Raw genomic sequence first — 23,868 nt, 5'->3', positions numbered from 1 at the left:
ATCCTTAACAGAGGAAATCAAGACACAAATAACATAGAAGAGCAACCATATGAGGAAACATTAAAAAGGCAGCCACCTGCAGGCCAGGAAAGAGGGATTAGAAGAAACCAAACTGGCCAAAACCTTGATCTTTCATTAATAGCCTTTAGAACTATGAGATTTTTTTTTTCCTTTACATCATGCAGTCTATGGTATTTGTTACAGCATCCACTGCAAACTAGTATAACTCAATTCCTTCTTACAATAATAATATAGAATCAAAATATGATCTCAATCTTACTGATTATTTTCTGATTTGGAAGTAAACAACAGACAACAATATAAACATGCATAAGCACTGGCAGCAAGGGTTAAAAAAGGGCTATATGATGGTCTGAAAATTAAAGCAGGGAGAACTGCTCTGTTGTGGAGATTGAGAGAAGGTATTCCTAAGAAATACTGACTGAATTGAACTAGAAGTAGAAAACTTCAAATAGGTCTCTTCATAATTTGAGTGAGTGTTGAGTGTCTGTTGTGTGTGTATTCATGTTGCATATTCCTAGTTGAAAAGTTTGGACTATCTGAATCTTTTAATAGGCATCACTGATTGATTCTGGAAATAAATTTGCTGTTATTTTGTGGATTATTACATTTTCTTTATTCTCCTTCAAACTATTTTTCCTGGAACTCCAATTAGGCAAATGTTGGACTCTACACTCTTCTCTATTTTTCCTAACCTTACTTCTGTATTTTCTAGTTCTTTGATAGTCTTTGTTGACTTTAGGATAATATCTTCAGTGCTATCTCCCAATTTCCTAAGTCTTTCTTAACTATTTTACAGGGTTCTAATTTTATTATCATGCATTTTATTTCAAGTTCTAATTGTTTCACTGCCAACAATGTCATATTTATTAGTCTCAAAAGAGACTTCATTAAATCTATTCATCTCCTTTTATTTCTCAGAACATATGAAATAGGTCTTTATATTTTTATTTAATAATTTCATTATGTAGATCCAAAGTAGAGTTTTTATTTTAAATGATCTTACACCATGATTATTTCTGTTTGTGTTTAGTAATATTTTTAAATCATCTGCTCATATTACTTTTAATATTACGTGTGGTAGTTTTTTAAATTATTTTCCTCTGGAAAGATTTGCTTTCTGTTTCTTTTAGGCACTAAGATGTTACAAACCTTAAGTCAAACTGGGCTGCTTGGTTGTTGATATTTTTATTAATGTTTATATTTTAACTGCAAAGAAAGCATTAAATATAGCCTGAACTCATGAAGAAGTGCACTTCTATTTAGGGATAGCCAGAGGGAAGTTTTGTTCTTTTTTGTTGTTTTTGTTGTGTTGATTTTAACACTCAAGCCAAGAATAAGACAGTTAAGTAAGTATTCTCCTCATTCTGAAGGACGAGTGTTTTCTGGTTCACTCATTAAAGAGAGTCTGCATTATCTTGGTATCTCCTGTACTCTGAAAGTACAATTCATTGTATATTCTTGACTCATTTATCCTAGAGTAATTGGCCATATATATGTGGGTTCTCTATTCTGTTTAACTGATCAATGTATATGTTTTTGTGCTAGGACTATACTGTTTTGATCCTTACAATTCTATAGTATAGAATGAAGATGACTTCTCCAGCTCTGTTCTTATTTCTCAAGATTATTTTGACTACTTCAGGTGTTTTCTGTTTCCATACAAATTTTAAAATTATTTGTTCTAGTTTTGTGAAAAAAATGTCATTGATATTTTGATAGGGATCACACTGAGTCTGGAGATTACATTGGATAGTCATTTTAAAAACACTAATTCTTCCAATCCAAGAACATGGCATATCTTTCCATCTTTTTGCATCATCGTCAATTTATTTCATCAGTTTTCACAGTATCATAAATGGTGCTGGGAAAACTGGACAGCTACATGTAAATGAATGAAATAAGAACATTTTCTAAGACCATATACAAAAATAAACGTGAAATGGATTAAAGAGCTAAATTTAAGACCAGAAACCATAAAAGTCCTAGAGGAAAATATAAACAGAAATCTCTTTGACATAAATTGTAGCAGTATATTTTTTCTGCTCTGTCCCCTACAACAAAGGAAATAAAAATAAACAAATGGGACCTAATTAAACTTAAAAGATTTGCATAGAAAAACAAAAAGACTACCTATGGAATTGGCAAAAACATCTGCAAATTGTATGACTGATAAAAGATTAATAGCCAACATATATAAATAGCTCACAAAAACTCAACATCAAAAAACAATCAACCCAATTTTTAAAAATTGGGCAAATAATTGAATAGACATTTTTCCAAAGTGTAAGTGTAGATGGTCAAATAGGCACAAGTAAAAATGCTCAACATTGCTAATGATCAGAGAAATGCAAATCAAAACCACAATAAGATATAACCTCAAAGCTGTCAAAATGACTATTATCAAAATGAACACAAATAGCATGTTGGTGATGATGTAGAGAAAAGAGAACCCTCGTACACTGTCGGTAGGAATGTAAGTTGGTATAGCCACTGTGGAAAACAATATGGAGGGTTCCCAAAAATCTAAAAACTGAACTACCATATGATCCTGCAATTCCAATCCTGGATATATATCTGAAAAAACTAAAACCCTAATGCAAAAAGATTTGTGCACCCAGTGTTCACAGCAGCATTATTTATATCTGCCAAGATATGGAAGCAACCTCAGTGTCTATCAACAGAATAAAGAAGATGTGATATGTATACACACACACACACACACACACACACACAAAATAGAATACTACTCAGCCCTGCAACAGGTACTTGGAGGGTATTATGCTAAGTGAAGTAAGTCAGAGAAAGACAAACACTGTATGAGATGACCAATAGAAGTAGAATACAACAAACTAGTGAATATAACAAAAAACTAGTAGACTCAGATACAGAGAACAAACTAGTGGTTACCAGTGGGGAGAGGGGAGAGGGGAGGCACTATATGGGTAGGGATTAAGAGGTACAAATTACTATGTATAAAATAGGCTACAAGGATATGTTTTGCATAAAAAGGAATATAGTATTTTATAACTATAAATGGAGTATAATCTATACAAATTTTGAAGTACTATGTTGTATACCTTTAACATATAATATGGTACATCAGCTATACTTCAATAAAAAAAAATAATTTCTTCAAAAAATAAGAAAATACAGGACTGACCTATTCCACAGGTTCTAGCTTGGATATAATTCTTGCTTTGATTCAAGATATTACTCATAAGTATTCTTGATTCTCTTTCTTTTCCTCCAGATCAACAATATATTTTAAAATAATTTTAACATATATTTTAAGCAGAGAGTTAAAAAAAAAAGAAAGTGTTATTATCCTAGAGCAATTCTCTAGCTCTCTTGTTTCTTATTTCCAAAAGCTGAAGACTTATTTTTATGTAAAATGGTTGATTATATTAGGCCCAGGATATTTGATTCATTTAATCATATTTTATGACCTAAGAGAGTTCAAAGGACTAAGGAAGTATGAAACCAAAATCAATTTAGAAATTTAATTTTCTGTTTATACCAAACCAATTTAGATTTATTGATAATATATCCTGTGGATTATTTTCATATAATATAGTTACAGAATTATAATTCATATAATATAGTTTTAGTTGCTTGGTTCTGAAGTCTAGTTGATAGAAAGCTAAGTAACTTTACTATACTAAAATATTTAATTTTGTTATTTTCCATCCTTAGGATGCCACAAAACAAAGTAACCATGGGATAGTAGACTATGGGCAATCAACATCATGAGGAACAGGGTCTTTTCTAAGTTACTATTTTATCTCTAGCATTTAGCACAGAACAGTTGCCAAATCAGAGATGAATCTTTGGTTTCATAGTGAAATATCTCTCTATAGAAATTTTCTGTATTATTTTCTCAACTTTGCAATATAGCATTTTAAAACAGTTATAGAGAGATTCGTAGGTATGACAACACTAAAATTATACATAACAATACAACATGATTAGAATAAACAAAAGAACAGATTTGATCAACCATACTAAAGAAAAAAATACCTTTCTACTGTCTCTCTTTAAAATAGTACCAAATTTTAGTTATGTGAAGAGACAATCAGAATATAATCAGATTATGAGAAAAATCTATTACATAAGTGTGACAAATAATTTAATACAAGTGTCATATATTATTATTATCTAGATTATGTGTTTGGGGGTATTTTTCAGTATTTAAAAATTTTGAAATTCATTATATTTTTTCTTATTTGAAATTGCTTTCATAAAACTCCCTCCACTTTTTTTGGCTATATTTCAATTGTATTTCTAGATACTTCAGTAAAAACATCCAAAGGTAAATCTGAATATAAAATGGCCTATTTTTAAGTAAGCAAGGTCACAAATTTGTATTCTAGTATAATACCTTCACCTAGTTTTATTTTAATTTTTTATTGAAGTACATTTGATTTATAATGTGTTGGGTATACAGCAAAGTGATTCAGTTATATGTGTATGTGTATTCTTTTTCAGATTATTTTCCATTATAGGTTATACAAAATATTGAATGTAGTTTCTTGTACTATACAGTGTGCTCATTCATCTATTTTATATATAGTGGTATATAACGGTTAATGTCAAATTCCCAATTTATCCTTTCCCCCCTTTTCTTGGTAACCATAAATTTGTTTTCTATGTCTTTTTCTGTTTTGTATTTGTAAACAGAGTCTATTTCTGTTTTGTAAATAGGTTCATTTGTATCATGTTTTTAAGATTCCACATACAGGTGACAGCATATGATAGCACATATAGTCTTTCTCTGTTTGACTTACTTCACTTATGAACATTTCTAAGCCCATCCATAATAATGTTCCTATGAATCGACATATCCCTATCAATTCCATAATATTATAAATTGTGGCTTCTCAAGATTAACTAATAATTAATCTTAAATCAATAGCTAATTTCCATGAATATTTACATTCTATAACCACCGTCCTTAAAGACTGCATTGTTATAAACTCTCCGGCTTGAGGGTTTTCTGTACCACATAGAGACACTAGTATAGTTGTGTTAGAATGTTGTGATGATGAATTTTATGTATCAACTTGACTGGACCATGAGGTTTCAGATATTTGGTCAAATATAATTCTGGATCTTTCTGTAAGAGCATTTTTGGATGAAACTGCATTTAAATCTGTATACTGACTAAAGCAGATTGCCCTCATTAATGTGGGTGGGCATCAACCAGTTCAAAGGCTGAATAGAAGAAAAAGACTGACCATCCTTCAAGTAAGAGAGATTTCCTGCTCTATGGTCTTCAAACTGGGACACTTGGCGTTTTTTCTTGCCTTTGGACCCAAACTGAAGCATCAGCTATTTCCAAGTCTCAGCACTTTAGACTAGACTAGCACTTTAGCCTTTAGACTAGAATAGCAACATTGTCTCTCCTCCTTCTCTGGCCTTTGAACTTCCTCTGGAACCAAATCATTGGCTGTCCTGGATCTCTAGCTTCCCAATTCACCCTGCAGAACTTGAGACATGCCAGCCTCCATAATCATGGGTTTTACACATACACACAGACACACACATTCTATTGGTGCTGTCTCTCTGGAGAAAATTTACTGATACAATGTTACAAATCTTTCAGTTAGGAAAAGTGTAATTGATTTTCCTTTTTACACTATTTCTTTGGGAGCAAAAGATGTTATCTTAAATACAATCCAAGGCAAATTTCAATTTTTTGAGAGCAGTTCAAAATTAATGCCAAATTAAAAAATGCTTCTTATGCATGTTGTATATTTTCCTTGAGAAGGTTTCTGAAAATGGCATACATTACAAGCTAATAGTATTTTTCAGCTTTTATAATGTGTGTGTCTATATACATATATGTAAATATTTTTTAAAAAGTGTACTGGGAAACAAGATGAGGATGGCAGAGTTAAAGGACACTGAACTCATGTCCCCCCAGGAGAACATCAAAAATACCTCTATACATGGAACAATCCCCACTGAAAACAACTGGGAGAAAGACACTTCTATAATGGAAGCTGTAAAGAATGACCCACAGGGAGTAGAGTAGGAAGGGATAAGAAGTGATCAGGTTAGGATCTCTGCCCCTAAGAGGGGACACAGAAGAGGGGGATATCAAAGGCTCAGAAATTCACCCTGGGGAGTGATCAGTTCAAGCCACATATTGGGCACCCCAGCACTAAGATTAGACACTGGGGAAACGAAGCCCCTTAGCTGGTTTGAAAACCAGAGAAACTTAAAGGAGGGCTTTAAGAAATCAAGACCTTACTCTTAAAGAGTCACATGCTTATTTACACCCAGTAACAAGACAGGGGAAATAGACAGAAACTGCCAGGAGCTCTGGCCAGTGCCACACAACTGACACAATGCATCCTGAGCACTGCTCTTGTCCCTCTAGCTCCAGCACAGCTTCTGACTAGGGCAAAGGTTGCAACTGTTGCCAATGAGAGTGTGCAGGGGGTAGAATAACTGGCTTGAGCCTAGCACTGCAGTTGAATGGAGTAAAGGCAGTCACTGCTGGAGTTGAGGGAGGCAAGAAATCAAGAGCTGCAACTCTGACTGGCATGCCAGGACTGTCCCAGTACACACCTCGGTCTTCACTGGATACTCACTCAGGCCCCTCTTGCTCCAGCACTGTTTCCCTCTGGGGTGAAGGTACCATTATTATTAAGAGGGGGATTACACATTTAGAGAGAACTGAACCAGTTGGGACCTAACGCTCAGGGCATCTGTTCTAGCAACATGGGACCTTCACTGATAGGGCAGTGAAGACACTGAACATGGAGAACTTGGGGCCAAGCTCTGGATCTAGCCTCTCCATCTCCAATCCTATCTCCCAACAAGTTGATGCTGCCAGCATATTCTGGGGGAAGATGTGACCTGGGCTTACTTCAGGTCCAGCTCTCTTAAACAAACCCACTGACGGCATAGGGATGCTTCCACACAAAGAAACTCCTTCAAGACCAGGATAGGTTTCATCTATTTCTGAGAGACAGAGACAGTTAAACAAAATGATAAGACAGAGGAATTTGTTTCAAAAGAAAGAATGAGAAAACAAAAATTCTGAAAAAACAACTAATGAAACAGAAATAAATAATTTACTGGGTAAGAGTTCAAAGTATTAGTAATATAAATGGTAACTGAACTTGGGGAAAGAATAAACCTAATTAGAACTTCAGTAAAGAAATATAAAACATAAGAAATAACAAATCAGACAGGCAGAGTTGAAGTATACAATAAATGAAATGAAAGGCACATTAGAAGGAATTAATACCAAACTAGGTGATAAAAAAGAAATCATAACTGATCTGAAAGATAGAATAATGATCACCCATTCAGAACAGCAAAAGGAAAAACAAATTCAGAAAATGAGGACAGTTTAAGGGACTTATAAAACACCAAGTGAACTAACATTCACATTTTAAGGGCCCAAGAAGAAAAGAGAGAGAAAGGGGCCAAAAATGTATTTGATGAAACTATGGCCAAAAACTTCCCAATCCTAAAGAAGGAAACAGATATCCAAGTACAGGAGCACAGAGAGCTTCAAACAAGATAAACCTAAAGAGATCCACATCAAGACATAGCATAAGTGAAATGGCAAAATTGAGAGACAGAGAGTTTTAAAGGCATCAAAAAAAACTCTGCTATTTGAAACAACATGGATGGACCTGGAGGGGATTATTCTTAGTGAATTAAGACAGAGAAAGTCAAACACTGTATGTTAACACTTTATATGTGGAATCTAAAAAATAAAATAAAAGAAATGATATAATGAAAGAGAAATAGGCTTATAGATTTGGAGAACAAACTAATGGTTACCAGTGCAGAGAAAGAGGGGGGAAAAGGAAGGTGGGGTTAGGGGATTAAGAGATACAAAGTACTACATATAAAATTAATAAGCTACATGATGTATTGTACAGCACAGGAATATTTTATAATAACTTAAAATGGAGTATAGTCTTTAAAAGATGGAATCATTAGGTTGTAAAGCTGAAGATAATAATATTTTAAATCAACTATACTTCAATGAAAATATTTTAAAGGTATAATAATACGTAAGCTCCCAACATCAGATAACATGTTCCCATAAACATTTTTTCATTTCATTTATCTAAAGAATTAAATCTTGCATTGATCTGCAGAAAAAGAGGCTTTTTGACTTTAAGGATTATTTTCATGATTTTTATGATACCTGTGAACAATTAAAAAGAGGGACATTCCAAAATGTATTATTGCATAAAATATGAGAGAATGCTAGTTTATGACCATGATAGGCTGAAAAAAATGTAAAACTACTAATAAACCTGTAATTCATATTCTTGCTATGAAGAAATTAAAATTAGAGCAGATGTTACTGAAAACACGTTTGAAGTATTTATCTTAACGTACTTTTTGCTAAACAAAGCAGAATGCAAATAGCTGCTCATTTGCAGATTGCTTTTTATGTGCTTCTCCCTTTACAAGGACCGTTAATTAATTTTTTTAAAATTTTTTTTATTTTTTAATTTTTTTGTCTTTTTTGCCATTTCTAGGGCCACTCCCGCAGCACATGGAGGTTCCCAGGCTAGGGGTTGAATTGGAGCTGTAGCTGCCGGCCTACACCAGAGCCACAGCAACACGGGATGCAAGCCACATCTGCAACCTACACCACAGTTCACGGCAACGCCAGATCCTTAACCTACTGAGCAAGGCCAGGGATCGAACCCGCCACCTCATGGTTCCTAGTCAGATTCACCAACCACTGAGCCATGATGGGAACTCTGGGGACCATTAATTTATTCAGACAACAAACAGGCCACATTTCTGGACACTTCTAGAAAAGGCTTTTTCATCATTTGAAGATCAAACAAGAATATCACGCAACACTGAAGATACTTTTTCAAGCTTTAAGAATGTTTCAGATTTCACCAGGACACCACCACCTATTTAATAGAAATATTTCTGCTGAAGAAACAAAGACCTTCTTCATCATCACTTCATAACTGTCTCATATTATTATACACTTTCCAAAGAGCAAATTTTAAAATGCATATAATACCATTATTCCTTCTGAGAGCTGTTTTTGAAGTGCTCATTCTCACCTTGGGGTCCACAGCCCTGTATCTCACTATGTTGATTTTCCATGTTGACAAATATAGGTTTTCCTGGTAAAGAAAAGTCTAGTTCTACCTCTTTTTCATATACTTTATATACACTTGATATAGCCTAGATATTAATCTGATCCTTCCTGTGATGTATGGATACCACCATTCTTGTTATTTTCTCTTAGCTAAGTGCAGACTACACACAGTGGGAGTTATCTTTGATTTGATGGTCAGTAAAGCTCTCTCCTTTCCTTGTGTAGTGTACTTTTTGTCACTATGTTGCAGGAGCTTTGATTTGTTTTCATCTAGTTCTTCATCATCTGCTACTATCACCATTGTTTTCTCTTTGGGAATCTCTCTTTTGTTTTTTAAAATCGCTATCTTTGTCTAACGCTTCATCTTTGTTTTCGGCAGCTTCACTCTCAATAAACACATTGGACTGATTCTGCAGCTCTTGTTTTACTGGGAAAAAAGAATGTGTACTTTTATCTTTTCTTTTTGAGTTAATAGTTTTCTTGTATTCTTATGATTCTCTTGCCAACTTTGTCTTTTTCCAGTTACTTGTGGTATGAACTTCCCTATTTTGTTCTGGCTGCTTCTCTCTAGTGCTGACAGGTTGGTCCATCTTAAACTTTGGTCACTGCCTGCATTAAAAAGTACAACTGATCCTCTGCCTAGGGATCTACTGTGATATTTTCTTTATCAACTTTTCATAATACATAAGAAGGTTTCTAGAGTATAGTCATAACTATTTGTATTTTTCATCCTCAATAAAGGCCATAAGATTTTGATTATCTGATAAAAACACACGAAATCCTGCATAGATGTAGTTATTAACAGGATACAGATAAACTAATCTCTCTAACAATTTGGAGCTGCCAAATGCAGACTTGAATTGCTCAAGACATGATCAGCCTCCCAGGAACGGTTCATAAAGTTTCTAGGGATATAGAGCTTGGAACAAAAGATTTCCTTTCTTTCCAAATCTGGGCATTATTATTTGGGGGGGGGGAGAGATGGGATGGATTTCCTTTCCTTTTTTTTTTTTTCTTTCTTTTTTTTTTAGGGCTCCACTTGCAGCATATGGAAGTTTCCAGGCTAGGGGTCAAATTGGAGCTATAGCTGCCAGCCATAGCCAGAGCCACAGCCACATGGGATCTGAGCAACGTCTGTGACCTACACCATGGCTCCCAGCAACACCAGATCCCTCAGTGGGTTCTGAGTGAGGCCAGGGATGGAACCTACATTCTCATGGATACTTGTCGGGTTCTTAACCCATTGAGCCACAATGGGAACTCCTTAATTCCTTTCTTGAAACAATACAAGGTATTTTTTTAACATAAATTGTTGATATTTTTTGAGAATCATGGGAAACTTCATCACAGTCATATGAGATGTAGTAGAATGCTGGACTTTAAGCTGTTTATATAGCTGAATCAAGCTTCATTATGAAAATTAATTAAAGTGACAGCCAAAGATACATTGATTCTGTAAGGGCAACAGTGCTGATTCAATATATAAACTCATGGACAAGGATAGGACTAGAAATAGTCAAACTGGTTACACTGACTTTATGCTTTTAATGAGCAGTGCAAGGCAATGTAGGCACCTAAGGGAAGGGGAAAGTGAACAAAAAAAGTACCATACTGTTGTCAAAGTGTTTCAATTATTCACTCATTCAACAGTTATTTACCAACTCCCTATTATAGTCTATGCACAGTTCTAGGCACTAAGTACATGGGAGTGAGTGAAATGAAAATAATGCCGCCTTTCACAGAGCTTAGAGCCTGAGGTGTGATGATTAAATAAACATTCTAATATTACTTGGCTGAGACAAGTAACATGAAGGGAAAAAAAAATAAGTAGATTTGGGGGAAAAACTGAATTTAAATAAGGCTCAAAATTTATACAAAGTTTCCTTTTGTAACTGATATTTGAGTGGATGTCTGAAGAGAGAGTTGGTGTTGAACAGGTGACAGAAAAGAGAAAGTAGGGCAGTTTGATACAAGCAATCATTTATTAAGTATGAGGAACTGAAAAAATCCCAAGCATGACTAGATCACAGTTGAGTTAGATTATTCTGTATCTTAAAAATTATCACTTAGGAGTTCCCGTCGTGGCGCAGTGGTTAACGAATCCGACTAGGAACCATGAGGTTGCGGGTTCGATCCCTGCCCTTGCTCAGTGGGTTAACGATCTGGCATTGCCGTGAGCTGTGGTGTAGGTTGCAGACGCGGCTTGGATCTGGCGTTGCTGTGGCTGTGGCATAGGCCAGCAGATGCAGCTCCCATTCAACCCCTAGTCCTGGAACTTTCATATGCTGCAGGTGCAGCCATAAAAAGAAATAAAAATTATATCAACTTTATTTTAAAAATAGAAATTATAATTATATAAATTTCCCATTTGGACAAAAAATGTAATCACATAAATGAGAAATAATTAGAAATTACATCAGAGGAGCAATAAAAGAGAGTTCAGTGTCTTTTTAAACCTTAAATAATATTCCATTGCCTGGATGAGCACAGATTATTTACCCTTCCCCCCCGAAGGACATCTTGGTTGCTTCAAAGTTTTGGAAATTATGAATAAAGTTTCTGTAAACATCTATGTTAAGGTTTTTGTGTGGACATAAATTTTCAACTCCTTTGGGTAAATACCAAGGAGTATAATTTCTGGATTATATAGTAAAGAGTATGTTTAGTTTTGTAAGAAACTACCAAACTACCTTCCAAGGTGGCTGTACCAGTTGCATCCTTACCAGCAATGAATCAGGGTTCCTGCTTCTCCAGTGTTCAGGATCTTGGCCATTCTAATAGATAATGCTCTCTCTCCTCTCCTCTCTTGGAGGGAGCCGAGGAGGTGCAGGGACTCGAGGAAGGACCTTGCCTGACGGCAGAAAAACCCAAAGGCAGGTTCCTAACCAAGGAAGGGAGCTCACCTGAACAGTGCAAGCCGAAGGTGGGCTTCTGGTCAGGATAGAAGCCTGTCTGTACAGTAAAAAACCGAGGGAAGGCTGAAGCCTGCCTGTACGGTGAAAAACCGAGGACAGGCTGAGGCCTGCCTGTACAGTGCAATCCGAGGGCAGGCCTCAGGTTACACCGCTCTCATGTTGATGTTGATGGGGAAGAATTGGGGCTTTCCTGGGAAAACAATTTCCATGTTTGCACCAGAGAACATGGATTGTTTCTTGGGTGACCTAGTCTTTCCTGTTGTTTTATTTGTTATTCAGTTTTTTCCTTAGTCTTTCCTGGTTATTTGCTTATTATTCTTATTTTCCATTCTTATTCTCCTGTGGTGATTTGTGATTTAACAAAATTACAATAATAATATAATAAGAATTTCATCCTGAAGGACTTTTCCCTATTTAAATCCAACTTAAGTAAAACATAGTGTTTATCTACTAACTAGTTATACAGTAAACTTCAGAGTTAGTATTTTAATGAAGTTTATAGAAGTTAGAGACATATTATTCATGATCAAAAGAAACCTAGCTGTGAGTTTTGTCCTTGATTTTATAAGCTTTTAGTGATAGCTGGCTAAGTTAATTTGTATTTTCTCACACTGTCTCTCTGCCAAGGACACTCTGAAGATAGACACTAGTCTGAAGGCAAGAATTGTTATGTGGCCTCTTCAGTTTGTAAAAATTGGCTGGCCATGGGATGGTTTGTGCTGTGTCTCCTCTTTCCCACATGATATGTTGTGCCTATTTGTCCTTGAATTGTACTTACTAAATTTAATTAAGTTGAAGATTTTAGAACATGACGTATTGCTGTTGTACCATGTGATCAAAAAACAAAATGTAAAAATTAACCAATGTACTTTTAACACTGTGATGTAATCTGTAGTTAGAAACTGTGTATATAACAATCACTTATGCCAATAAAGGTTGAGCAGTCCAGCGCCCTGAAAGAAGGGACAAAGAGGCTGTCTCCGTGTACATTCACCGACGCTGTCCATCTCCTTCGGGGATGTGTACTCCCTGGCCTCCGGCACTCTCTAACTTGCCATTTCTAGACATCTGGGTTTACATAGCTTTGATCTGGTGTTTTCAACTCAGCGAAACCTCTGGTCTTTTTAGTGCTCCTGCTTCCTGTACTGTAGCCTGGGAACTCTCTCTAGGCAGTTAGCTCAGCCAGTTATATGGCTCATCTCATTTGTTTCCTTTCTCTTAGGATTTAATGTCCACTGTTGCCTATTGTCCAATATCTGAAAACTGTTGTTTCTTATATTTTATTTGTATTCCATTTAACTCCATCATAGAGGGAGGTTAAATTCTCAACATTGTTTGAATATCAGATTGTCAAAATTTCTCATCTCTTAATTTAGCAAAATATAATTTGTGAGGAAGAACCTACTTCACTGGTATTTTCTACTCCAAAAGCTCTAAATTCAGAGATTTTTTATAATGGCTCTGCTTATTATAACAACAGTTGGTTTATATTTATCAGTGAAACATTATATTTTACTAGAAAATTCAATCAAATACCATTCCAGACAGAAATGATAATTTAAAAAGTTAGTTATACATAGCCTAAATGAGTTTAACATGTTGAACCAAAGAAGCTAGATAAGAAAGCAATATATTTGGCGTGAATCTATGTATGTATATATCAAAAAAAAAAAAAGACCAAGGAAAACTAACCTATTTTAGAATCAAAGTTTCTTTGGAGCCAAAGGAATGTGTAGTGATTAAAGGGAGCAGAATGAGGGTCATTTTGGTGCCAGTAATGTTGTATACCTTAGTATGTCTTGCAACTATTTTCTCCAGTCATATTTAGCTTTATATTTTTAAGTATATAAAAGATTTTAAGCTGCATCTCACAAAATTTATAAACGTTTGATTTTTTTTAGTGGAGGATTCCAGTTTTATATCACTATAATATTTAATATGTTAAATAATATACATATTAATATGTTCATTCTTCTAAAATATTTTAGGTTTAAGTTTTTATAACTGAATTTAAATCTATGCTCCATTTGAAATATATGTTGAAGATGGGGGAAATAATAATATCATTTTTAATTTTTTAATAATATCCTTTACATTTTTTTGTCAACAGATAGCTCATTGATCCAACACCATTTTTTCTCAAGGATTCAAAATACCACACTTTTTTTTTCAGTTTTACCTAAAATTTCCCACTAAAGAGGACTACATAAAATGAATGAATACTAATATTTTACTTGATGGCATGTAAGAAATAAATCTATGATCAAAGAATTACTGTCCAAGGTTTCAGCGACAAAGGCCCACAGAAGTAAGCATTAGCAAAGGGAGCTCAGGGGAACCAGACACTCTGGGTTGGAACCCTAAAGTGTTTCACCCTTGAGGTAAGGAAAACCCATAGACACATACAGAATTCTGTCTGGAAGAAGAGAAACTTAACCTAGACATCAAATTATTTACCGCAAAGAACTGTACAAACCCAATATCTGGCACATGATACAAAATTCCAGCCATATAAGAAGAAAAAAAAAGCATGAATGAAATCCATCTGTGGGAAGAAACAATCCACAGAAACAGAAAAACATGGGTCCAGTTATATTTGGCACTCTTTAAATAAGCTTAGTATATCTGCTTGCTATGTTCAGAGTTAGAGCATATTTACAGAGAAACAGATGATGTAAAAGAGAATCAAGTGGAAATTATAATCCTTAAATATATAATAAGAAAAATTAAAGACTTGAAGAATGACTAACAGCAGGTGAGCTACAGATACAAAAATGATTAATTACTGGGAATATAGTTCAGAGCAAAATATAAAGATTGAGTAATAAATATAAAAATATAGAGAATAAATAAACTAAATAAAAAATGTAATATAATATACTAATGCTTTGGGAAATTAAATATAACTATGTTAATTATTGCCAGATTCGATGAATCAAAGTAATCCCAATAAAAATCTCATGAAAAATGTTTAAATGTGCACGTGTATAGAATTTAAAAGGTCAACTTTAAGTTTTGTATACAATTTCAAAAACCAAAGAATAGCCAATGGTCTTGAAAACAAATGGAATAAGTAGCTCTACTTTATATAAAGATGCATTGTAAGTAGAGTTACAGTGTGGCACAGCTGGTTAAGGATCCTATGTTGTTACAGTAGAAGCCAGGGTCACTGTTATGGTGTGGGTTGGATCGCTGGCCCAGGAACTTCCACATGCTGGGAGCACAGCTAAAAAAAAAAGTATTATAAGTCTTCTTTAGTAATTTTAAAAGCATAAGACTAATCATCTAAATAAAGGAAACATAAAGATTACAAAATTATATTGGTTTCTTATTCTGACTTTTTCCAACTTTATTGAGGTATGATTAACAAATAAAACTGTATAAACATTTAGGTTGTAGGTGTGATTTATTAAGGTGTACAATGTTATGGTTTAACATACATCGTGATTATGATCACTATAATCATTTAATAGGTAAATTAATATATCTAACACCTCACGTTTTTATTTCTGTTGAGAACACTTAAGATCTACATTCTTAGCAAATACTTACACTTAATATTAAGCATAATCACTATGCTGAACATTAGATCCCACAATTTGTCTTATAACTGAAAGTTTACGCCCTTTGACCAGCATCCAGAATTATATTTACATACAATAACATGGCCTTGTTGCAAAGGAGAGCATTGATGTGCATGTTAATTACAAACACCTCCTTGGCCATTCTGTTGTGTGGAAGAAGTCCCACAGATTTTTCTGTTGCCTAGATAAAATCTCTGTATTATTTAAAGTAAGGCTAGTTTAGGACTTCTAACTTTTAAAATTAGATTTGGGGTCTGGGACTGGAATGCCTGGGTTAAGAACTTGGCTCTGTTGCTTACTGGCTATACCTCGTTAGCAATGCTGGTATTCTGATCACATCTTCCTGGATCCCTATGACCATTATCTTTTTTTCCCCCTCCTCCCCTCCATCACATACTTCTGTATGCTTTTTTTTTTTTCCCCCCAAGCAGGCAGATTGTAGTTCTGAAGCAACTTGACCCTGCTTTGCCCATATCCTAGAGAGACCCAGACATTCCTGGAAATAGCCCCCATGACCCTAAATGAATGGAGGCATCAGGTTGAAATGTCTTTCTGTGGGACTCTGCACGAGATTTCACCTTCACTAGGCATTCTCCCTTTCCTGTCCTGTTTCTTCTGTACACTTTCTGACTGATTCTCCCTGTGACCGCCTAGAAACCCTCGCACAGGAATCTTCCTCTAGGCGCCTGTTTCTGAGAAACACAATAGAAAACATGGTGTAATACGAAACTAGTATAAATGCCTCAATCTCTTCTACTGCAAAAAGGTATTTTTAAAAAACACCCTTCTCACAAAATCCTATGGGAATCAAAACTGTTAACAAAGAGTTGGATGTGTGCCTATCATAAACATTTGGATCATCTGGACCAGTCAGTGATAAATCAACCAGTTCCAGAACATTTTACAAGGCTAGTGAGATTATATATATATACACACACACACACACACACACAAATACACGCATATATATATACACACACATGCATATATATAAATCAGAATGTGTATGTGTATATATCCTGATTTAACTTCATCTCATAAATTACATGTTGTACCTTTTCTCAGTTTCATTAAATAGTTACATTAATTTTTTGCTTATTCTATTGTATTGGATGAGTTCTTTCAGGTAGGAAATATGCTATTGTGCTATTTTTTGGCAAGGTATCTAATGAGTTGCAATAGGAATTGATTTTACTGCACTGCTATCTTTATTGATTATAAAGACACACATAAAAAAAGGGACAAAATTAAATGTTTTGCATTTACTTCATCTAAAAATTTTCTCGAATAAGATGTAAATCCAGGAAATGAATGCATAAAAGTACAAAGACTAGTAATATATGTTTGAAAGTACAATATGACTGCTTTATTTTTTTTTAAATCAAAAGGCCCTAATTCAAATTTTGTGAAGTGTTCCATGAGGCTCTCGCCACATGACTTCCGTTAAAGTCAATGATCCCCACTGATTATAATGGAAATCACGCAGTGCCCACCCCAGGAAGCCTTCTGCACATTTACTTATGTCTATAAAACTGCTTAGGCAATTTAGGTATTATTTTGTTTCAATGAGAAAAAAATAATTTGGTGTTTTAAAAAGCTTTTAGTTCTCACCAAAAAGTACAGTCTAAAACAGTTTAATGAAGTATTAAAGAAAGAATGCCCCACATAATTGGATGTTGTCACTAAGTTTTGGCACCACTTAATTCCATCTCATATAATAAAATGAAGAGGTATAGTTTAATGACATGAACATTTATGTAAGAATACAGCCTCTAACATCGAAACCTGGTCAGGTGACTCCTAATTCACAATACTGAAAATTTCATTATTTACACCACTTCTTTTATTTCCTTTGTAAATAAGAGTGATCATAAAACAATGACTTTTTGGAAAATTTAGAGAATAAAAAAGAAACCATGAAAAATAAATGTATGAATTGCAAATTTGGTAACTTTCACTCTCTTATCATCTCTTATGAAAGCACACATTCTGAAACACATACACACACAGAGCGTGAAGATGCATGAACACTTCATTTCTGAGTAGAAGTAGTATATCCTGGTAGCTAAGAGCACCTTCTGTAGAGCCAGGCTGCTCATATGGAAACCTACTCCTATCACTTAATAGCTACATCAACTTCAATAATCTCAAACCTTACAATTTTCTCTAATTCATAAAATGGGGATGACGATAGGCTCTATATCAAGTTACTGTGAAGAATATGTGTTACTATGTGAAAAGCACTGAGAACATTGCCTTGGACTATTATAAGATCTCTAAATGTAAGGTAATGATCTAAATAATCTATATTCATATTTTGACAAGATATTTTACATTATGCACAGGGAAAATATATTAATCATAGGTATAAGATATTGTGCTTGGTACTATATCATGTGTTCTGTTAAGTATGCTATAAAGTTTCATTAATATCATTTTTTTTTTTGTGCTTTTTAGGGCCACATGTGCTGCCTATGGAAGGCTAGGGGTCAAATCAGAGCTACTGCTGCCAGCCTACACCACAGCCATAGCAATGCAAGATCTGAGCCGCATCTGCGACCTACACCAGAGCTCACAGCATAGCCAGATCCTTAACCCACTGAGTAAGGCCAGGGATTGAACCTGCAACCTCATGGATCCTAGTCGGATTTGTTTCTGCTGTGTTGTGATGGGAGCTCCTTATTAATATTGTTATTTTGACAGATAAGGAAACCAGTTCACAGTGCTTAAGTGGATTATAAAAGGTCATGAAACTGCTGATTGGTGTATCTATGAATCAAAACGAGACTTTTCTGGCAATATATCTGTTCATTCTCAAGTGATTTTAATATGGAGATATGTGCTAGACCATCTCCCTGAACAAAACAGACAAGACCCTGGAGTTCTCTCAGCAGCTTAAGGATCTGGTGTTTTCACTACAGCACCTTGGGTTGCTGCTGTGGCTGTGGTTTGATCCCTGGCCTGAGGAACTTCCATATGCTTATGGCTGAAAAATATATAAAAAACAATCCCCCAACCAGATAAGGTCCCTTCTCTGATGTTTCCCATGTTCTAGGAATGAGAGAGAAAACAAAGTAATAAATATAATTTCAACAGTGATAATTATCTAAGAGAAAGGAGCCTTAGAGTCCATAAAGGTATTACAAAATATCTTTAACTGAGTACGAACTAAGCAATTAATAATGACGTGGAGTCCCTTGTCAGTCTAGGGTTGGAGGATGGTCAGATTTCAAAGTAGAGGGAACTGCCAGTGTAAGGCCTTGGCAAGAGAAGAGAGGGATTAAAGATACCATCTTGAGAAATTAAGTGAATACTGGGAAGGATTATTGAGAGGTGAAAGGGAACAAATGGGAGTCAACTACAACAATTTGATTTTGGACAAGTTAAGTGTATAATACCTTATCAGGTATTCAAGTAGAAATCAATCAATTGAAATATAAGTACATTGCTTAGGAGCAAAATCATCTTCATATGTATGATGTGAATTTTGTTGACTGCCTTGGATGAAAGGATCTGGAGAAGAAAGTACAGAAAAGAAGAGGGCATAGGCATAAGCTTTGGGATACTCCAATTTTTTAGAGATTAAGCATAACATATTCAGTAAAAGAAACCAAAAACGGACAGTCTGGTCCTGACAGAAAATAGATTGTGTTATCACAAAAGCCAAAGGAAACAAGTTTTTCAAAGAAAAGTAAAAGATCACTTCCATGAAGATCTATTAAGCAGGCAAGCAGGAAGAGCAGAGAGGATAGTCTGTAACAAGGATTTCAGAGACTGATGTGGAGCAGTGTGGTAAGAGGTCTGGTTGCTCTGGATTAAGGGGAGACTAGGAGATAGGTGATTAGATAGAGGTGACAGGGACAACTCTTTCAATGGGCAGTCTGGAACAAGAGCAAATACCTTAAGAAAATGATAGGCTATGATGTTAACTGATGAAAATGAATAAAGTAGAAAGAGTTAACTTGATGATGGAAAAGAGAGAGAATAATTGTCGGAGCAAAATTCTAAAGTATTAGAGTATATTAAATCTAGGACACAAAGAGGAGTTAGCTTTAGATTGGTCCAGAAATGTGTTATTCATTTTAGGAAGGGGAAAAGGTTCAAGCCCAGATGCAGGTGGGTTGGTAAATTTGAATATGGAGAATTACAGAGCTCTCACTTGATTACCTCCCTGTTCTTCAACATGTGCAAAGTAAAGCCTTCAGCTTCCTTTGGTGGGGTAGACATTTAAAGAGGGAAGAGTGGGTGCGAAATGGTTGTTTTGGAAAGTAAGAAAGTAAACATTCTCATTGAAGTGAAGGACGATTCCTGTAAAACACTGAGTTGTATAAGACAAATCAGAGGATCACATAACCAGAATTACATGAAATAGAAATCAAGGTTTGTTAATAATTTTAAGCAGTTACTCTTTAAGAGGAACTGAAGACTTAGTGTGAGATCTGGGACATTGCCCATAACTACGTAGCTCCTACCTTCCAGTGTCAGACATACACTCTCTGGCCCAGAATAATAAATGAGGCCTCTAATCAGGTCTGCAAGTCACTTCACACAGCAGGCAAAATTTTAGGTAATGGAACATTTCTGTTTTATATTACAGAAAATTGCATTGTTTACATGACTTTATACAGTGAGCCATTTCATAGATCCAGAGGTTTATTTAGTATACTATATACATTAGGCAGGGACATCCTATGGATGTGGTCCTTCCTTCTAATAATATACTTAGTTTGCCTTCCTAGGTGTGCAGTTGACAAGGCTATTAGCCTAGATCCATGTTTGCTTTTCTTTCCTCGCCTCAAAGGAGTTCCCCATTCTTCCAAAGAAGCAACACAATCACAGGCCAACAGTTTTAACCCCTTGCTCCTCAGGGTTCACCTGCAATTTTTTGCATTCAAAGATTTTAAATGAGAGAAGTCCCATCATGGTTTTTATCATTATTTATTTGTTTTATAAAATCAATAGGATTATTGGACTGGGAGTCTTGAAAAGATTTTTAAAACATTGGAATGAGGGATCCTAGAATGAAAGTGCTGAAGAGTAGTGGTCTAGTGGTGCAGTGATTAAAGTTACATTTTTAGATATTAGTTGTTGGTGATAGTAAATTTAAGATGCCTAAGGGAGTAGAACATGGAAATAGAACAAAGGCGAATACCATAGGAGGTGAGAAAATCAAAGAATTGAGAGTTTGGGTTAAAAATAAATATTTACTATATTTAACATACTTATTTAATATATGTTCTATATGTTAAATAGTTCATATATTTATTACATATATACATTCACATATAGATATGCAGATATATGCACACATATACATTCAGTTAAAACTTAATCTAAAAGCTATCATAGGTAAATTAAAATAAGATGTGTTTACCTTAAACTTTTGTGAAATGTTTTGTTAGTTAAGTGTCTGGAAACTATTGTAATCAATGTTATTATTCCAAAGGCATAGAGCTTTTAGGGTTGAACCATGTTTTCTTTAATGAAATCTACCTTTCAATGTTTATTCATAAGGTTCTAATTAATTGTCAAGTGCAATCCATCAGAACAAATTGGGATACAATTTGCACAACATTGTGTAGAATTTGACCTTCACCAAATTTTACCTCACTTAATCTTCCTCATGCTCTTTTAAAACACCCTCCCAAGTCAAATGTATTTGAAAATGCCCTCCCAATTCAAACGTCTTGTATGTTGTGAAGAAATACAACTAAAGGAAATGAATTATAGTTTTACATTTTATGTTTAATGTTGTCAGCTCTCTTCCCTTAACAGGTGACTCGCACAGTCCTAAAAATATTAAGGAAAGAGTTGCCAGTGGAGGTAACATTGTTTGTTCCTCATAGATCTAGATTTCCCTCTTTAAAAAAAAAAATTTTTGGCCACACCCACGCATATGGAAGTTCCCAGGCAAGGGATTGAAACCAAGACACACGCTTGTGACCTATACCACAGCTGGGCAACTCCATTTCCTTTGAGCCACTGCACTGGGCCAGGTATCAAACCCGTGTCTTTGTAGTGACTGAAGCCATTGCAGGTGAATTCTTAACCCACTGTGGCAAAGTGGGAACTCCAGATTTTCCTCTTTTTAATCAATTAAAGAACTAGATTAGAATTAGTGTGTGGCACACACATACATTTCACACATCTGACTCTAACCACACCGTCAGAGAGAAAGAAGAGAAAAATAGAGGACCATATGGCATACTTGGCAAGATCTTCAAGTAGGAGGAAAAGATTCATTAGGCCTACTGAGTTAATAATAAAAACATACTACGTTTCATGTTAAATATCTACTGATCTTAAGAACAGCTTAGGTAATTCTAGGAATGCACAATTAAATCTAATAAAACATTCTAGATAAACTATTACAGATATTTTAGTATCATTTCCTTACTAAATCATATGGTCATAAACTAAGCTGCTCAAAATTCTATCAGAAATTTCTTGTTTGCCCAAAGTGCTGAATTTACCTGGTAAATATAAACTGCATGTCAATTTATTGCAACTTCTATGGACTCACTATACTATCAATAAAATATCCACTGAAAAAATGGTTGAGAGAGCCTATGTTTACAAATAACTTGAAATCTCTTGGGAAGACAGATATGTACAATGTCAGCTGAGCTAAAATATATAGATCAGATCACAGATTCTATCAGAAGATAAAACCCAGCGCCATGATGGAAACTTGGACACCCACGCCCCGCCTGGTGGAGCCACCCTGCCAGCCAGCCCTGGACTGTGCCAAACTACAGTTTGGTTTTTCAAAATTCACAGAAAAAGAAAAAAATAAGCATGATAAAGAAGCTCAGAAACCGTTCCCAGTTAAAGCAACAGGAGGATTCACCTAAAGCAGTCAATAATGAAACAGACCTCTGCAGCCTGACAGACTTTGAGTTCAAAAGGGAGACAGTGAAAATACTGAAGGAATTAAGAGAGGATATGAACAGTAATGTAGATTCCCTCAGAAGGGAATTAGAAAATATGAGGAGCCAAGAAAAATTAGAAAATTCATTGGCAGAGATACAAACTGAACTAAAGGCAATAAAGACCAGAATGAATAATGCAGAGGAATGAATTAGTGACACAGAAGATAGAATAATGGAAATCACCTAACCAGGACATCAAACAGAAAACCAAATGAAAAAACACGAAAGCAATATTAGAGACCTATGAGATAATATAAAGCAGGCCAATCTATGCATAATAGGAATTCCAGAAGGAAGAGAAAAAGAAAAGGGTATTGAAAATATATTTGAAGAAGTTATGGCTGAAGACTTTCTAAATCTAAAGGATACTGATATCAAGACACAGGAAGCACAGAGGGCACCAAACAAGTTGAACCCAAACAGGCCCACACCAAGACATATTACAATAAAAATGGTAAAAGTTAAAGATAAAGAGAGGATTCTAAAGGCAGCAAGAGAAAAGAAAAAGTGTTAATTATAAGGAAACCCCCATAAGGCTATCAGCTGATTTCTCTACAGAAACACTATAGGCCAGAAGAGAGTGGCAAGATATATTTACAGTGCCAAAAGAAAAAAAAAATCTGCAACCCAGAATACTATATCCAGCAAGAATATCATTTCAAATAGAAGGGGAAATAAAGAATTTCTCTAACAAACAAAAGCTGAAAGAGTGCAGCAATACCAAACCCATTCTAAAAGAAATACTGAACGGGATTCTCTAAATTAAAAAAAAAAAGTAAGAAGAAATAGGATGGAGGAAACCACAATTGGAAAGAAGTCACTTAGATAAGCCAGCATACAGATCCAAACATGAAGATGTTAATAAAAAAAAAAAGACATCAAAATCATACCAATATGGGCAAGAGAAGTAAGAAAATAGATTCTTTTTTTACTTTAATGATGTGTTTGAGCCTATATGATTATCAGGCTAAAGTAAGCAGATATAGGAAGCGAATAACATACTTAAAAAAATAGGGCAACCACAAATCATAGCCAAACATTACATTCACAAAAACTGAAAAGTACTCAAGCATAAAATGAGTGGAAACCATTCAACCAAAAAAAGAAAAGAAGAAAAGAGAAATATAGAATCAGCTGGAAAACAAGGTTCAAAATGGCAATAAATAAACATCTATCAATAATCACCTTAAAAGTCAATGGACTGAATGCCCCAATCAAAAGACAGAGAGTGGCATATTGGATAAAAAAGCAAAAACCTACAAATCTGCTGCCTACCAGAAACACACCTTAGGGCAAAGGACACATATAGA

General features: G+C 34.9%; 2 long non-coding RNA genes across 7 annotated transcripts in view; one reads left to right on the top strand and one right to left on the bottom strand.

The window, feature by feature from the left end:
* The window catches only part of LOC110262073 (uncharacterized), a 453,546-nt gene extending 431,127 nt beyond the window's left edge, over positions 1-22,419 (top strand). For 5 of the 6 annotated variants that reach the window (XR_014812295.1, XR_014812298.1, XR_014812299.1 and 2 more), the window contains one exon: positions 18,084-22,180. This is a non-coding gene — a long non-coding RNA (uncharacterized LOC110262073). Of the gene's footprint in view, positions 1-18,083 lie in introns of all 6 variants that reach the window. The other variant, XR_014812297.1, reaches the window with a different exon arrangement.
* Positions 1-23,868, bottom strand: part of LOC146400378 (uncharacterized) — a 444,118-nt gene that overhangs the window by 75,465 nt on the left and 344,785 nt on the right. The window lies entirely within an intron of this gene.

Source organism: Sus scrofa, chromosome 8, assembly GCF_054392235.1.
Source record: "Sus scrofa isolate SSC_HxYL_T2T_F1_AM1 chromosome 8, Sscrofa_HxYL_maternal_Yorkshire_Landrace_v2.0, whole genome shotgun sequence".
NCBI classification, from domain to species: domain Eukaryota; kingdom Metazoa; phylum Chordata; class Mammalia; order Artiodactyla; family Suidae; genus Sus; species Sus scrofa.
This window is presented reverse-complemented; position numbering and strand designations above follow the sequence as displayed.